Source organism: Heliangelus exortis, chromosome 14, assembly GCF_036169615.1.
Source record: "Heliangelus exortis chromosome 14, bHelExo1.hap1, whole genome shotgun sequence".
Taxonomy (NCBI): Eukaryota; Metazoa; Chordata; class Aves; order Apodiformes; family Trochilidae; genus Heliangelus; species Heliangelus exortis.
The window spans coordinates 15701938-15720201 of NC_092435.1; the positions used below are offsets into that span (position 1 = coordinate 15701938).

At 48.5% G+C, this 18264-nt stretch overlaps 1 protein-coding gene across 4 annotated transcripts in view; it reads left to right on the top strand.

The window, feature by feature from the left end:
- PAK3 (p21 (RAC1) activated kinase 3) overlaps positions 1-18264 on the top strand; it is a 243675-nt gene that overhangs the window by 153313 nt on the left and 72098 nt on the right. For 2 of the 4 annotated variants that reach the window (XR_011728606.1, XM_071757584.1), the window contains exon 5: positions 1567-1671. The exons of the other annotated variants lie outside the window; for them this stretch is intronic. The gene's annotated coding sequence lies outside the window, so the exon portion shown is untranslated. The remainder of the gene's footprint in view (positions 1-1566; positions 1672-18264) is intronic. 4 annotated transcript variants of the gene reach the window in all.

Sequence of the window (18264 nt, forward strand, 5' to 3'; positions counted from 1 at the left end):
CCAATAGCTTTTGCAAAAAGTGTCCTGATGCCTCATTGTAGATCTGCCAGAGAAAAATCCCAACTGGCAACTCATCCTGGAGAGCAAACATGGGGCAAGTGCCTGTATTTCTGCTGGAAAAACACAAATTATCAGGGAGCCTGAATTCATTGAGATGCCATTTTTCTCCTCTGGGCATTCCTCCTTGCAGAGCTTGCTGCATTTGTGGCCTAGTTTTAATGAGAGCTTTTTGACAGCAGGGGTGAATGCTGACATTTTCCTCTTATTTTAATTTTTTTTTTCCCTTCTCTGGGTTTGAACTGAGCACCCAGTGTAGTGAAGGAGCTTGAGGGTGCCTGATTCAGCCCTTGTCACTGCAGGTACCACCTCTTAGAGTCTGCTTCATATACTCCCAAAGATGGTTAATGCTTTCTTTTCCCCATTATTCCTATTGAAATGTAGCTCCTGCCTCATGCTGCTGGTAATGGGGGCATTATAAATTCCAGGCCAAATTTACTTACGGCCTTTTTATTCTTTGTTTATTTCTAGTCCCTGATCTTGCCTAGCTATTTTTTCTTCCCTGGTGTTTGCCTTTGAGTTATTTCTGGATTGCAGTGATGACCCCTCTCAATCTCTGTTTGGTTGAGCTAAAAAAAGCTGGCTGCTCTGCTCCCATGGAGGAATCTCCCTTATTCTGGTTTTCCTTTCAGTCCTCATCATTCCCTGGCTTCTTTTGAGCTCAGTCTGTGTGTGCTGAAGAGGAGCCCACACAACATCCTCTCCTTTCTGGCTGGCTTTCCCAGGTTCTGGACTCTTTAAAATGGCTTTGGTCATCACAAGAGTCACATGTGATTTTCAGTAAATAAATGGTTTTCTTTTTGAACCAATAACCCAACCACCACTGACTGAGTGCAAAAGGAAAAGGAAATTCTTGTGTGTCCAGAGTAAGGCATGGTCTGTGTGATACTTCTGAGAGCCAGTGGAATATTTATTGTATCTGAACTATCTGATTATTTGCAAATCACAGCAAAACCTTCCAAACCTGGCACTGTGCTGCTGTGGCACTTCCAGAAAACATCTGACTTTTTACTTAAAACTGGACAGTACAAGCTGTGTGTGTAAAACAGGACAGGGTAGAGAGGTAGAAGGGTAAGCCTGGTATCACTGGCAGGAAAACCAGGACCAAATTGCAAGGTGTACAAAAAGAATTTTAAAAAATCCAAAAAGTGAGGTCTGGGAAGATCTGTCCCTGGCCTGCAAAAAAATAGGGAGTGGAGTTATTGTGCCATTTGAAGGTGTGGGAGGTGCAGCTAGCAGGTAAGAGCTTTGATGCAGCTGGAAACCAGAGGTCAAAATTTCAGTCAGGGTAAAAGGGACCGTGATGGCACTGCATGGCTTTCTGCCAGCTGAAGATGGAGCCTAATATTTGTTTTCCCAAGTAAAAGGTTCAGTCAATCTTGCAGCCTGCCTGGAGAACAAAGGAGCGAGACAGATTTAATGCTCGTTCTGTTAATTGCCCAATGGCCATTCTTTCAGCACAGATCTGTGTTTATGTGCCAGAGTAATTTGAGTTTGTGTCTGACACAGGAGATCTGACTTGTGGAGGAACTTCAGTCTGGGCTGTTATTCTTGGAGAACTGGGAAAATGAGGGCGTATCCTCCTTATAGTCTGCAACTGAAGACACCTTTCAGGTAGGAATTTTTTCCTATTGCTGGCCAGAGAGGTGAGTGACATGTAAGCCCTCTTCTAAAGCAAAGTGAGAGGGGAAGAAAGAGAGTGAGAAGGGACAGAAAGGTCCTGAAGGGTTTTCTGCAGCCTGGCTTAATTTGGAGGTGACACTTCATATATCAGTTTAAATTAAACTATTTCAAAGAGCACCCATCCCACAGCCCCTGATGCACTCTGAAGACAGCAACTCTGGGGTGTGTTGGGTGACTGACAGAGTTGGGGATGAAGGGTGAGGGAGCTGCAGGAGGAGCTGAGCTGAGGTGCTTGATGGCAGGGCTGCTTTGTCCCCTGATGTGTATAATCACATGGGTTATGTGATATTCTAATCATCAGGATATGGTTCATCCCTGTTTTCTTTATCACATGTTTGGACCTGGTATTCTGGCTCGGTAAGTCCAAGTATCTTGCACTTACATTTTTTTTCTGCAACCCTCCTGATCTGAGGAAGGTTTTAATAGAAATATTTCCGGGTGTTGAATGGTTAATGTAACAGAAAGCTAACACCTGCATCTGCAGCCTTGTCCCCTCCAGTGTGGCTGAATAGCATTTCATGATGGCAGGGAAATAATTCAGTAAAACCAGGCCCTGCTCCGTGGGCGATGAATGAAGCTCAAGTGAAGCAGAGGTCACTTGTGTTAATCTGAAGCAAATAGGATTGTGGGACTGGGGGAAGAGGGCGAACCTCCTTTTATGTACAAATTCTATAGCTCAGAGGCTTAGGATACATTTCATAGTAAACATTTGCAAAGTATCCATGCCATTAACCTTTTCTGAGAGGAGAGACAAATGGTTTTCCTGCTTAATTTTGTGCAGGTCTCGCATTTTGGTCCCTATGCAAATTGTGCTGGGTGGCAGTGTCTCATACAAATAAGCTTGAAATGCAGAGGCAGCCATGCAAGCAAAATGGCTTTCCCTGCAGCTGCAACCAGACGTTGATCACAGGCAGGGAGAGAACCAGATTTGTAAGGAAGCATCAGGGAGAGAGAAAAAAGAAAACAGGAATCCCCCTAAAATGCTGGCACAGGAACAGAAAGCACTGCGTCTGTGCTACAGTGCTGCCCTGTATTTTTGATCACCTGAGGAGCATTCATCAATGTTTATTTCTAGTTTTATTTTGGGTTTTGGAGCATCCTTACCTTAACAAGGCATGGAAATGCACAAGCAGCTCAAGGCTGTGCAGAACTGGGGAGGTGATTTTTGGGAAGGAGAGATGAATAGCATTTTTTGAGATCAGGACAAGAATGAGCATGGGTGATAATACAGATATGAAACACAAGCAGAAAACTCTGTGGGGATGTTGACAACCTGTTGTAAAGACAGCATGCAGAGGCTGTACATTACATTGTGCTGCTGATGTTCTCTGTCCCAGATCCTTTGCAGGGCTGTGATTCAGGTTTCTCCTTGCTCTTTAACATCAGTTACTGATAAGCAACCATCCCATCTCTAAGGCTCCCATGTCTCTAACCCCTTTACAATGTTCCTTTTCTGAGTTGGGTGGGCATATTTCCAATGAATGAGTCCCCCTTCAGACTCTCTCCATGTTCTCTCTTAGGCTGTGCTTTCCCATCAGTTTCCCAGAACAAGTACCCAGCAGGTTTGACTGAGCTTGGCTTTGTGAGTCTGCAGTGCCTTATGGTTAACACAGTGACAAGACCAAATGTTATTTTAGCAAAAGAGCAGAGAAAATGGACAGGAAGCTGATAAAAGTTCATAAAGACATAAGCTTCCCTGGCTGTTGTTTGCATTCAGACCTTTCTGCAGTGGGGCTCATTTCCCCCTCCTGAGCCTGAGCAGCCCAGCAGTGTTCCCTGCCCACCAAATGTGAGAGGGGCTCCAAGCAAGTGTGTGTGTGGTGCCTTCCAGCAAGCAGGGGAAAGAGGCTACTTGGAATTACTGTTTGGTTTCTGTTTTTTTCCTCTGTATAGGTGCAGACATCCACAGCTTGAGCAGCCTCCTTGCTCTCTGCTACCTGTGAGAAAGGGAGAACAGTGCAGCTGCAGATTTGCACCCTGCCTCACTGGGTCTGTTCCCTCTTGCTCTTTGATCTTTTTTCACACTGAGTAACAGGCAGCATGACTGCAATGTGATGCTCTGGCTCTGGACTACATTGTCATGTTGGAAGATGAATTGCCTCTCCTGGGCTATTTCCTGTTAGAACCAGGAAAGCTGGGATTGCCACGTGATTTTAGAATTCAGAGCTCTGATGTACAAAGAAATCCTCTCTCTCTGTTCATTCATTGCTGCTTCTGATCCCTCCTTTTCTCTCCCATTATCTCAAATGCTTTTTGGAAACTTAATTTTCAAAGCACTGCACTGGCTCATGGGCCACCACTCACTTGAGTTTCCTTGTGTGGGCATCATGGCTTAGTAGGAAATGCAACAACAGTTTGAAATGTTTGGAAGACAAGATAGGGGAAAATACATCTGGGAGTTATTAAGGGCAAGAATAATGTATTTTACCTTCAGAATTTATAGATTTGTTTTTTTCACTCTCTCATCTGCCAAACACTTGGGCGTTTCAGCACTGTCTGCATCCAGAGGGTGTCTGTATTGGCAGGGAATTATCTTGGACATGCAGCCTGTGTGAAGCTGCCTTGGGCACCTCCTGAATGCTCTGGCTCTGTGGCTCAGTCCTTCTGCATGTGCACCAGCTGGTGTCAGTTTTAGCATTTCACCTCCAGTCACTCATCAACTGATTCTGTAGCTGGGAGACTTTGGTATTTCATTTTGTAACTGTTCATCCTCCTGGACTGCAGGTTTTGGTAAGAATCTGAACTCCATTCTTCCCTTGGCACCTGAAAATCTCCTTCCCTCAGAGGTGGGGACCTGCTACCTGTGCTCCTCACCCTGTGGAACAGGTGAGTGTTGACAGCAGTGGGGTTTTCTAGTGAATTCCTGCAGGTTTTGGCAGAAGTAGTTGTTTAACTCAAGCCATTAAAAGCCCACTGGACTCGTGTGCCCATTATAATTGTTGAGGTGCAGGAGCTACTTTGTAGAGGTACTTGGGAGCTTCATTTGAAATGCCAAGTGTTTGGTGCTTCTGAAACCAGGTTTACTGTGGAAAGGAGCACTGGGGGAAGCCTTTTGTGTCTCCAGTTCTCTGCCACAGGCAGTTACATCCAGTGATGCTGTGTCCATGAGCATCCTGGGTGCTACATTGAAGTCACTGGTTTCTTGCCCCATCACAGGGCTGTTCCACTCTCTCCAGGGTCAGAAGCTGTCTCCTAGCTTACAGTTTAAACTTAAGGGCAACCTGTACCTGTTGCCTACATCATCAAGGCAAAATGCAAAGGCTGTGTTTTAATTAGGCCACAATGTAATTAACTCAAGGGTGAACAGAGCCAGATTGCACACTGATTTTCTGCTTCATTCCCACTTCTTTGGGGATTTGTTACCAACCTTTCTCTCTCTTTGGGAAAAACCTGGGATGCAGGAGTTTTGAGCTTTGTTACTGGCAGTGCCATTGATTCACTTGTGTCCTTGTGCAAGTCCCTTTGGGCTTTGCTTGTAGAGCTTTATAAAAGTAGGAGAGAGATGAATACACTTCTTTCACTTCTCAACATTTATTGTGAGTCCCAATTAATGCTTAGAAAGCCAGGGGCTCTGGGCTACAGGGTGCTGCAGCACTATATTGCAATGGGAATACAATTAATAAATAATAACACATACAATACAGGAGTTCCCAAACTGCATATTACAATGGTTTATTTTCATTGTTTGTTTTCTGAGTCTCTCTGAGTCATACCATGCATCTCCTTCATTTTCATTACTGCTGGAGAAACCCTGGGTAGGCAACATTAATATTCTAATGGTACTGTGGTCCCAGACAGTGGGAAACTGCTGCTGTGTCCTACTGTTCTCTGGCTGGCAGTTCTCAGACTCCAGCTCTCCCATCACAGCCCTGTCTCAAGAGGATGGGACAGTTCTAACCAGAGAGTCCAACCTCCTGTGCAAGATGGATCATAAAATTCTGTGCAAAGATCTCTCTAATGTCTGCTTAGGTTGGAGCATGTCATTTAGACTGACATCCAGTGGGGATGCAGAAACTCTTTAAGTCAGAGTAAATCTACTGCTTCACCTAGGAAATTATTTCAGTAGTTCACTGCTTTGGTCTAAAAATTCCAACCTCCTGTCTTTGTTGTGCTTCTCATTATGCCTTTGTTTAAAATTTTAAAAAGACCCAAGCACACACCAATTTCAGGATTTTTCATTGCACAGGTAGATACAGACTGTGCTTGAGGTGCAGCTTAAACTTTTCATTACTAAATTAGAGACACTGAGCTTATTTTGGCTCTCCCTGCAAGATGAATTATCTGGACTTTATTTTTATCTCTTTTATTAAACTCTGTGCCATCAGACATTGTCCTTTTGAGAGTGAGCACCAGAACTGACCCTACAGCACCCTGGTAATGATAATTAATCAATCACTTTTATCATCAGGAGTGCAAGAGAACTTAGATGTCTCCCTGGAAGAGTTTCAGATCTGAGCCTCCTGCTTTGAGGTGGCTCTTTGCAGGATGAGAATCTGTTCCTGGCTCCAGTTGTAAGATTGTTTCCTTCATGCAGGTGAAAAAGCAAACAGGAGGGGGGGATGAAGAGGGAGAGGACAGGAGGAAAGGGAAGGGAGAGGGGCACTGGGTGCTGTGACTTCAGGGAAGGTTAATGTGAGTATTTGTACAGGGCAGTAAGGAGAGTTTGCCCTACAGGGCATCAGTTGTGTGTGGAAAATGCTGAGTTTGGCTCCATGTCAAGGACAGCCATGGAAGGAGAACACAAACCCTAAGCCTGTGTGGCTCAGAGTTGAAGTGGCTCTGCTCTTTCCAGTGCTTGTGTTGGGACTTTATTCATCTGAGTGTGATTTTGTTGCACTTTGGATGTGTTTCATCCTCTGTACTCCTGTCCTTTGCTCTTCATCTCTCAGCAGCCTCCTGAAAATTATTTGTCTGTTAGTTGGCACATTCCCACTCTTGGCAGCTTCTCTGATTCTGCCAGACTTTTGTCATAAAGCTCCTATGGGTGTTATTATTGCCCTGATGAGGGTTGGTGCAGCATTCAGACACAGACTGTATAAGTATTTGTTGGGTGGATTGGTTTGGGGTTTTGTTTTGGGTTCTGTTTGTTTGGTTTGGTTCATTTTTGTCTTATTATCCAGCTAGCAGAAGCATCAGGAAGAATCTCTTTGTCTCAGATGTTTCCTTAGCTGTTAGCCTTCCTTTAACAGAAAAAAAATATCCATTTTACTTCTCCTGTCCTTGTAGCAGATTATAGAGTGAATCCACTTGATTTATTCCTTGCAGCTGAGGAGAACAGAGAGGCTGGGATGTGGGAGAAGGCACAGACGTTTCCCTCTGTTTGGGATTGGACAGGAACCAGTGGTACCTGTGTGCTCTGCCTCTGGTGAGCTCCACACCCCTCAAAGGAGCTTTGTAAAGGTTAATTAAGGGAGAAGGTGCCAGTAGATGGCACTCATGAATACACAACATTGTCTTGGGGTTTTGCAGGGCCACAATCTCTTATTTTGGGCACGTGTAGAAAAAAAATGCAGGATAGTGCAGCATTCCCATGCTGAATTTGCAGACACAACTCCAAGGCAGGTGGCCAATGCTGCAGTGAGCAGATAGCCTTGGGCTGGGGAGCCCAGGAGGTTGGAGGACCTATTGCTGTCTGTTAGAAAGAAAAATGATGCTGCCCCTGGATTTGATGGCCATCCTCATCCCTCCTTCCCACCTCCTTTCCATTCAGCTCACCTGTTAATATATGAAACAAAGTTTTTCAGTCTCTTTCCAAGGGGACTGGTGTTGGTATTACCACTTCCTATCTCTCCAAGGAATGCTTGGGGTGTAAAGGGACAGGAGACAGGAGCTGGGGTGTGCAAGGCTGCCTGTCTGTGCCAGCTGTAGCTCAGTGGGCTCTGGCACAGGGAGGAATTGTGCTGCCAGTCCTGCCTGCCCAGTGCCCCTGTCCTTGCACAGATCTGTTCAGCTGCTGTCCAGTGCAACAAGTGGCCAGAACTGGGGCTTCAGTCTTCCAGTGTTTATTCCTTTTTTCTGATGAGAAAAGCAGTGATGTTCAGCTTCCATTAGAAGACAAAAATGGCATCACAGGCCATCTGAGGGCACGGTTCAGCAGAGTGAAGGCACTGAAGGCAAGGTACAGGCTCTATTTCTGATCCAGAAGAGCAGTCTGTTCCATGGGACTTGTCAGCCCAGCAATGATTAGTGAAGCAAAAGCACAGGCTGCAAAGTTCCTCCTGCTCAGCTCTGGTGAGAGAAGGTGATTATTGTGCAACCAAGAGATAGCTGGCAGCATGAAGCAGTGCCAGTACCTTTTGCCATAGAGACTGCCCAGGCACTTTGTTCACAGCTGTAACTTAACCTTGCTGTGCAGTCCAGCTGTTTTAGACCACTCAAAAGGAGTGTGGCTGCCATGTGAAATCAAGTGGGATGGCACAAAGACACAGAGGATAAAGTGTGAAAGTCCATTTTGCTGGAGGGAGGCAGGTAGTGAAGGGACTGGACCTGCAAAGGGCAACGCAGCCTCTTCTCCCATCTTTTTTCCTCCCAGGAAACAGTGTGGTTGGGGTGATGGGCTTGGCTAAGGTAGTCCCAAGCTGAAATAGTGGTGATGGGTGAGCTCGTCCTACTTGGCAACTTAGGTCTCCACTTGCCAGCTTTGAGTCTGAGGCCACGTGTCACATTGTCCTGTAAAGAGTGTGTGTGCCCTGAGCTCTGCCCCAAGGAGCTGCTGCCTCCAGAAGTGGCTCCTGCCCTGTGTCTGCAGGGCTGTGCACAGTGCTAAAGGCAGCGGGAGGGGGCTTTTCTTCTAACCATGAGGAATTTATCTGGCATTTCCTCCCCTGCTTTGCTGAGACTTTTTAACTTGTGGGACATCCTCCCTTCACCAGGAGATGGTTATTCCCTCTGGGTCAAGCACCCTTTGCCTCCCTGAGCAGCAGCTCTCCCTGGGCTGTGGGGGATAATTGGGCTCTTTGCCTGGTGTGGAACCAAGGGCTGTGCAAGGTGCTTAATGAGAAGAAGGCAGGGTTGCAACAAGATCAAGAATCTGTATGAACAAACATCTTGTTTCAGCTGCAAGGGGGCACTGAAGCACCTGAGTCTGGGTCTCACAGTCAGCTGGGGTCAGTCTGGGTTGGTATTCAGGCTGGCACAGGAAAGCAAAGCTGGGAGCACAGGAAGAGTGAGGGCAGGAGCCCACTCTGACACTGGTGTAAACTGGAGTAATGTCATGGAATCACCTGTTAGGTTTGACTGCATCCTGGTGGCTGGAGGCCAGCATGGATCCATGGCACCAGGAAAGCAAGCTGGGTGCCAGCCAGTCCAGTACTGGCCTCTGGCTCTGTTCCTCTCTGCCAGTGGCCTCAGTGCAGGATGGTGCTTTTTCTTCTCAAGATTGTTTGCATGGAGACAGGATCTGTATTCCCAGTATTCCCAGGGACCAGGAGCAGGGAGATGGATACTGAGTGTGGTGACCCCATCCTGGTGGGCTCCATAGAGCTCTGGCAGAAGCCAAACATGATTGTCAGGTATCAGAGTGACACAGAGGTGGAGTGGGTGCTCCAGTGAAACATATTGTTTTTTTCTTTCATAAAAAAGTAAAGTTAAGGTATTTAATTTTGATTTCTATTTTAAGAATGATTGTTCTTGGCTGGGTTGGGTCCCTGTAACACTTGGCAAAGTTATTTCAGATAGTTGAAGGCTGTCAACACACCCCAGTCATTTTCCTCTCGTGCAGTGAAGGATTTTTTGGGAGGAAGGTTTGATCCATCCCTGCATCAGAGCAGCTCAGACTGGCAGGGGAGTTTATCAGCTGCCTGCAAGGGCTCTGTCGTGACAGGGGAGGTACATGAGCTGCAGGTTGCACATCTGGGACCTGTGTAGAGTTGAAGGCCTGTTGGGAGATCTCTTCACAGAGAGAAATACACATGCTCACTGAAGGAGACAGTTTCTGTTTCTGTGCTAGGTTTGTCACAAATCCCTGACCTTGGGGTTTTATGGGTACCAGAAGAAGGGAATATCTCATGGCAGATGGGAGTTGGTGGCACAGCTGGGCAGCCACTCAGGTTTGTAAGTATTGTGATGGATGAGAGGACCCCAACACCACTGATGGGACAGGGCTCCCATCACCCCACTGGGGCTTCTTGGCTGCCCAGATGTCCACAGGCCTGGGCTGGACAGGGAGGCAGCAGCACAGAACAGGTCAAAAGCTTCAATCATTGGCATTGGTGTCACGTGTTTGCCTTGGAAATCAGACCCTCCAGCCCCCTCCCATATAATAGCAATTCCAATAAAAATACTGATTGGATTCTGTCCATTGTATTTAACAGTTTAATGTCAGCTGGGGATTTCCTTCTGATCCCAGCTCTTGATTAGGTGACATCTTTAAGCACCAGATTAATATCCTGACTGGATTCTCTCAATGCCCCATGCTCACAGCCAGAGGTGAGGGCTGAACTGCAGGGCTTTCTGCAGAGCTGTCCTTTATGTACTTGGCTGGAACTGCTCAGAAGGTCATGCTTGTGATTCTTGAAATTACTTTTTTCCTTTTTACATTTGGTTTTGATCTGAACTGGATGCAGAACAAAGGTTTCCTAAATTTGGCACAAATTAATTGTTTTTCTATCCTGTGTGTGCATGCTAAAATTGATGTTTTTTTGAGTGTTTTAAAGAAGCTGGTCAGTGAAGGTGATAGGAGAATATCCCCACATCTAAGATGGGTCTCACTGTCTGTCTCTCTTTGGGCTGTTTTGGGTTCATGGTCTCATGAAGATACCTTTCTTCAATCTTGGGGTTCAGAACTTTTCTACTATTCAGATGAGAGTTGTCAAACCCGGGTTGTTATATACTCTGAAAAGCCTAATTTTTAAAAAAAAAAATGTATTTTGCCTTCTGGACTCTGAACTTATGATAAAGAGATTTTTTCTGGGTTCAGAACTTTTCTACTATTCAGATGAGAGTTGTCAAACCCGGGTTGTTATATACTCTGAAAAGCCTAATTTTTAAAAAAAAAAATGTATTTTGCCTTCTGGACTCTGAACTTATGATAAAGAGATTTTTTCTGGGGTTGTGACCTTCTGTCTTCAAACCAGTGTTTGGCCTTGTCTACACTATGTCTCAGTGACATGAAAGATGAATCTGTGGAACAAACTTCCCCTTGGTGTTTGTTCCTGTACATACTTAGCTGGCTGACCAACCTTTACTATTTCTTACACAGTTCTCTTTGTGGTCATCCAAAACCAGGAGTTTGGGACAAATAGTAGTGAAATACTGCTTGGCATGAACAGATCTATAGGGTCTGTTAATTTACTGGCTGTATCCTGATGTTCAGTGACCCACACAGTGTGCAGAATGACAGGGAAGAAAAGGAAGGAAGGTGCTGGAAGGGTTCACAGACAGTGATGAGGAGAAAAGAGAAGGGGAAGGAGAAGCAGGGGGTATTCTCTTCTAATGAAATAACTGAGTTTGTGTTGGAGGCAAGGTTGTGTTTCAGGCTCCAGAAGCTCCTCTTGGTACATATAAGTTTGTTTCTGGCACATTCTCCATTTGCTGTTGTGATGTGGTTGGTCTCACAAAGGTAAAAAGTTCTTCCTCTGGAACAATTTCCTGAAATCTTGTTTGAAGTGTCTCACTAAATCGAGTTTCAGAGGAATCTTTTTCTTCAGCTGTTGCAAATTGTTTATATCACAAAGGCAGTCAGAGTCCTGCTGCTCCTGGGCATGCTGAGGACAAGAGGAGCACTTTGGTGCAGTTGATGCCTGTCTGCCTGGAGCCATTGGTGCTTTAACCCAATGTCAAATACTTTGCCTGGTCAGCACCCAGACTTTCTTGCATTTTAGTTTTCCAGGTCACAATCCTGGTAAGCTTGGGATGGGTATTCTATAAGTCAAGGTTTTACCCTTAAAGTACCCAGTAGCACAGTTACCTGTCCCTGTTCCTGTATGTGAGGTTATTTCTCACCTCTGCTGAGCCCTTACAGTGCCAGGGGTGGTGTCTGGTCAGGGATCTGGGGTTTGTGCTGGGCCAGGGCTGTTGGCTGCACTCCCCTGGGTCTGGAGTAACACTCTGCATCTTGGAATCTTGTTGTCTGTCACTAGGGAGGACTGAAACCATTCTGTGCTGTTTAGGTAGGTAGGGTGGATCTGGCTTTTCTCAGGCAGATTGAACTCAACATCTGGAGCAGAGAAAATCCAGCAGGCAAGTGGGGTCATCTTTGCTTGTGTTCAGTCAAAGGTGATCTTCCCCATGAAGGAGAATGGGAGATGCTGAAGTGCAAATCAGACAGGATTGGGCTTTACAGGGCTCTCCTGGAAAATTCTAATCCCATTCCTGCAGGCAGCTCTGATGTGTTGTGTTTACAGGCAGTGTTAAGGGAGAGCTCAATACATTTAAGCCTTTAGTCCTGCTACTCCTGCTGGAAGGTGATTTAAATTGCAGTTTACAAAGAAAAGAAAGGGGCCTGGGAGTGACACTGGGGAATATGTGGGAGGAAATGCTGCTGGGAGATTGGTGCAGAGCTCCACTGAGCTGCTGGAGCAGCTCTCTGCCTCAGTTTCCCTTCTGCCCCAACTGGAGGAGCAGTGCTGCAGGGCTGTGCACCTCTCGGGGGGAAGAATCCCTGATTCCAGCTCAGGCAGTATTTCAGAGTTCCAGCAGTACTGGCTTGTATTGTTTCCCTCTTGCAAAAGCCCATTCCAGGGTGGGGATCTCCTTACAGACATAACCCTGCTCTTTGTTCCTTTCTGAAAGAGGCAGGATTTGTGACCCCAGTGCCTCATAAGAAGCTGAGAATATTTCTGGTAGATGTAATCAACTCTGTTTTAGCTTTGAATTTCCTATCACACACGTCCCCCACAGTAGGAGAGCACTACATTCAGCTTTCCTAGTTCCTGGAGGTGGGTTATGTCCCACTTAATTGTTTACAAGAGTTGTGAAGATTTAACAACATTTTAATGAGGCGTAGCAGTGGTACATTAAGAAATGTATCTATTAAATGCTGTCATTAGTAGTTGATTGAGATTTAATTGGCATGTGTTAATATTTTTATTGCATCTCAGTTAAATCCAGAGTTGAAGCAGAAATTCTGAGTAGGAAAATCATTATTTGAGGTAAAAATACAAGCTAAAATAAAAGTAGAGCTGCTTTTAATATGAAGACTTTATTTGTAAAGTCTTACACTGACCTAAGCAAGTGTTTACAGTAGCTATTTTTAAAAGAGATGATGATGACACAAAAGAAGCATTCTGTCAGTTTGTGCTGGGAGATTCATAAGGAGTTATCAATGGGGGTAATTTCTATCTCCTCTTAGGAAAGATTCAGGCTTTATCCTTTTGCAGGAAAGTTTTCTTCTAAAGTGCATTCCCTAACATGACTGTGGGCATTCCCCTCCAGGCACCTGCTCTCAGGGATCAGCACTTTGGTGACTGAGCCTCTCCAAGCTGTGGTGTTGTTACCATCCACAAAGGTTTCAGACTGCAGCACCCCAGTCCCCAGTTACTGAGCCTGTGGTAGATACCAAGCAGGTTTGTTGAGAGCAGGGTCACACCCATCTTTCACAAGGACATAAAGGCCAAAAGTTTCCTGGGTTCAGAAGAAGACAGTGCATGTGCAGATCCCAGAGGAGGAGAAGACACTGTGTTTGGTGCCTTGCATGAGCCCCCCAGGCTCAGTCTCCAGTAATGACAGGGGGACATCTCTGTCCTGCCTTGTCATTCTTGCACCTGAGCTGAGAGGACCCCCAGGACAGCACAGTCATGCAGGAATTCTCTTTGTGAGAGCTCCATTTGCTGCCAGTCCCTGCCCTGCACCATACAGGTACTTCCCAGTGCCCCATGGCATAGGGGTGGGAAGGTGGCTGAATGTTATCAGAAGTCACCTGCAAAGAGGGGAAACAGAGGCACAGAGTGGTTCCGTGCTCACCCCCTGGTGTCACTCAGACTGTGTTACTGCCCTGTGCTGAGTGTGTCCCAGGCACCTTCACTGCTCAGGATCTTGGGCTGTGCCCAGGCAGCACTTGTGTCCCCTCCTTGCTCTGTGTGTGTCTGGATGTCAGCAGAGAGCAGGTCCCCAGCTGAGCCCCCCTCACTGCTGGCAGCCAGGCAGGCAGGCAGCCCACCTGCTTCCCATCACCACGTGTCAGTGGGTGGTTCCTGGCTGAGGAAGCTCCTTTGCCAGGGAGGTTGGTGATGTGCTCCAGCATCACCAGATGGTCCCCTTACCTCTTCAGCTCTCCTGCTCCCTCGAAAACATTAATGATCCCTAGACCTCTCTGATGGGGATTGGGGGGGCTCCTTTTTGTGACAACTTCATTGCGTGGTTATCAGGAGCTGCCACTATCCAGGTTGTCACGACAACCAGCCTGACTCAGAGCCTCTGGGAAAGGTCTGAACCTCAGGCAAATAACCAGCTCCCAGCAGATGCTCACCCACAGCCAATCACTGGGGTGCTGGGAAACCATGACATCACGGACTGAGCAGCCCCCAGATTGAATTCTGTTACCTTTCCTCTGCCCTCCATGTCCCTTTCTCCCCCCAGTGTCCCCCCAGGTACAGTCCTGGGATTTGTGAGCACCTTTTACTCCCAAGTGCTCTGGAGCTGGCTCAGCTCAGCAGGGCTGGGGGGTCCTGCAGCCCCCCATGTAATGAAGCCTTGGTTAGGAGCAAGAGACCTGGTGGCCAAGGGGTTTTGCTAATGGGGATGGGAGTTACCTGCTGGAGTTAATTTTATCTGCAAGACAGTAGGAATGGGAGATTAATGGGGTCCTTACTCCCCCTTTCCCAGGAAAGCTGCTGACATCCAGTTACCAGGCAGACTGTGTTGCTCAGGCTGTGTCACGTTTGCCAGCAAGGTGTGATCAACACTGCAGAACCAGTTCTGTCTCAGATGAATGTGTTCACCTGCTGAAGCAGAGAGGGGTTTGGCAGTGGCCTTGTGCCTTCAGCAGGGTGTGTCTGAGGCACCCCTGGAACCCTGCACCCCATTAGGGTTATATCCTACTGACCAGTGTGCCCTGCAGATGTGCAGCTCCAGAGCTTTCCTGAATTCCTGCCCTCCTTGAGCACATTCCCCATGAAAACAGGATCAGGCAGCTCTTAGCAGGGATTCCACTTTCAAGTCAAGAAAGACTTGACAGGTTTTTTTAACTTCCTGGCCATCCCAGCTAAATGTACATCTGTTTGCTGAAAAATGCAGATGCTTTGTCTCTTTTACTCAGATGTTTGGCTTCCCACACCCCTCTTACACAGGAGGGGTTCTGGTAGTGCTCAGCACTGCAGTCAGGTTGGGAGGGTCTGTCTGTTTGGATCTGTAAGGTGAAGTACATGGCTTTTGGGCTCTGAAGTCCTCAGGCATCTTTTGGAGGAACAAAGGCTACAAGAAGGCAATTTGTTGCTCAGAACTCAGATTTATTTCACTTCCCTTGCTGCTATGGCTACCTGGCTGTGCATTTCCGTGGGGCTTGTCCCTGGGCCACTCTGGGCTGGGGTGCCCCAGGGAGGGGCTGGGGAGCTTCTGCACAGCCTGGCACAGCCAGTCCTGGCACAGCCTGGCACAGAGACAGCCCTGGCACAGCCTGGCACAGCCAGTCCTGGCACAGCCTGGCATAGAGACAGCCCTGGCACAGCCTGGCACAGCCTGGCACAGCCAGTCCTGCCTTTCCTAGCACGAGAAAGGACCTGCTGGGGCTGGCAATGGCCCTGGTCCAGCCAGGTCCCTCCTGCTCCTCCGATTCCTAAAGCACTGGGTATGAGGGCAGTTTCTGAGGTTAATTTTGCAGGATGAGACCCTTGCTAGGTGGCTTCTGAAAAAAACAGGGTTCAGGCAGCCCCTGTGGGTCCAGAGGTTGGGCCTCGTGGGCATGCAGACTCTCAAAGTGTTTCCAGCTCGCTTTGACACCCATGTGACAGTCACACAGGACTGACATCTACCAGAGCCCAGCCTGTTTTCCCATGCCCTGTGGGGACAAAGCCAGCACCCTGTCCACGTCTGGGCTGGATCAAGCTCAGCCAGACTCTGCAGGTCCGGTCCAGCCCAGCCCGTCCCAGGTGTTGGACCCGTGGAGTGAGTCCAGTTTGCAGTGCTGAGCCCTGGGGCTCTGTGGGTGCCCTGACCTTACAGTCACCCAGCTTCTTCCCTCTGCTAGCAGTGAGCTGTGAGCAGTGTGCCTGTTGTCAGCACCCCTGGCTGCTCACAGCTTGTGGAGGAGCCCTCCAGCTCTGTCAGGCTCTGCCTCACTTACAGCTGGGGTGAGGGACAAAAAAGCTCTGTGGTTTGGGCAGTTTCCCCTTTCTGGCCCTTGCCTGTGCTTCCTCTCTTCGTCTCCTTTCCCAGGAAGGCATGGGACGTGCATGGGGCAGCTGACTCCCATCCAGCAGGAGGACCCAGAGGTTTGAGGGCTTTGGGGTTTCTAAAGGCCAACGCCAATGGCACAGACTTTCAAAAACCCTCTGATTTTCAGGAAGAACTCCGCTGTGCACAGTCAATGTTTGCAAGGTTTCCTCAGCGCTGATGAGACTGGTAACTTTGGACCAGGCTGAGAGTAAGGGCTCTAATCTTCCTTTTTCACTCCACGTGGTTACAGAGTCAAGTTTCTGCTCTATCACAGGGGGAAGGAAGCTGCAACTCTTCCTTCATCTCTCTCCCCCAGCCTTCAGCCAAGTCAGACAGAAGCCAAGGCACCAGGTTTGGAGTCTCAAGGAGCCTCCAGTGCTTATTAGGATAGTTTGGCTAATAGTTTGTGATAAATCTGTTTTAGCTGGACTTTTAAAAATGGATGAAAGTGATTCACCCACAGATTGAGTCCTAACATCTTGGTGCCTCATCTGCAGCTTTTCCTTGAGCTGCCTCCCTCGTTTGGAGGGCACACACCTCACACTGCCTGTGGGGCTCTGGGGGATGGGGTCGTTCTGTGTCGGAGGGAACTGGGAATAATTTTTAGTCTGGAGGTGGCTGAGTATTACTTGTCCACCCCCTACTCAGTCCTTTCTAACTGTGGGCTGTTGTTAAACAGCAGTTTGCAGCAGCCAGTCTGGTTTGCAGGGTATGGATCTGCAGCCCTGAAGGACTGGGTAAGGCTGTGGGGACCCTGACAGCTTCTTCAGCTGCCTTCCCTTCATGGCTGCAGTCAGGGGACATCCCTCTAAATCTTTGCATGGACTTTCAAGGAGGAAAAGTTGGGCCAAGGCCTCTGCAAACCACCCCACCGTGGCACAACAACAGAGGCTGTTCCTCCCTTGCTTCGTGTGTGTCCCCTTGGATGGGGTGGGGACATCAGAAGTGGAAGGCATCTCTTCTTCCACTGTGGAGGGACAATGGCCTTGCAGGTGACCTTAGAGGATGCTGTAGTTGTCTGTCCACAGGGGTGATTCCCTACAGGGATGGAAACAGGACTGGCGACTGTGATCACTGCAGAGCCAGCTGGATAACTGATGGATGTGACACTTGGTGAGGAGGAAAACCTTGGTGAGACCTCAGTGTCCAGCAGGAAGAGAGGGCAGTGATTCAGTGGGGGCTGCTTGTCACGTCAGTGTCAGCTGGGTGACTCAGTGTGCTTCTGCTTCTGCAGATCCTGTCCTTTGGACCAGCTGTGAGGTGACAGTGTGACCACTCGTGGTGGGAGAAGGTCACACGCGGCGTGGTAGGGCTGGGAGGGTTCCTTTCCTCCTCTTGGGTAATGACCCATGGTCAGCCTTAGCTTTGGCAGTGGCAGACCACAGAAGGCAGCTTCAGTTCTTGCCCGTGACTGCTGGATAATGCGTTATCAAACACTGCCTTGTGCCTCTCCCTGGGGAAAAATGGAAGAAAAAGGCCCAAGATGTGGGCCATGGCCAAGCAAGATGGTGGCACAGGGGCAGGAGAGCGGCTGTGGAGCCGCCTGTCTGTCCCGGGACTGGGCTCAGCTTGTGGATTTTTTTTTCTAGAAATGTTGTAAATGTCAGGTGATGCTCATCAAAGCAGGGTCTTTCTCTACTTTTCAGACCTTTGATGGAGGAGCTGAGCTCAGGGGTTCAGGAGGAGCAGGAGTGGGACCCGAGCTCCTGCCTGGCAGGAGGAGGGGTAACACGCTCTGTGGAGGAGCTTTTCCTTCTGGTGCTTTTGGGGACCTCTTTGTGGCAGGGGTGGCCGGAGCTGGTGGCGGGGAGAATCCTGGTGGGTTTCGTTTCTCCCACGTTTGGTGCTGGAGGGAAAAGCCCACGAGGGGGCACATGGCGGGCGTCAGCCGGGGGGGACCCGTAATTTCGCGGTGCATTCCCTATTCCCAGCGGAGGGTGACCAAGAGAGCGTGATGGTGTCTCTGAGGACACCGTTCAGTACCAGCCGGGTGCTGACGCCCCCTCGCAGATACCCGCACACCGGGGCCGAGCCCTGCCGGAGGAGAAGCGGGGAGGAGGGGACCCTCCCGCACCGCGCCGTCCCCCCGCGGCTGCCCCGCAACCCTCAGATTTACCCCCCTGGCTCCCGCCCGCCCTCCTCGCGCACCGCGGGGCCCGCCGCAGCCGCTGGGGCGCAGCCAATGGGCTCTGCGGGCGGCGGGTGACGACACGG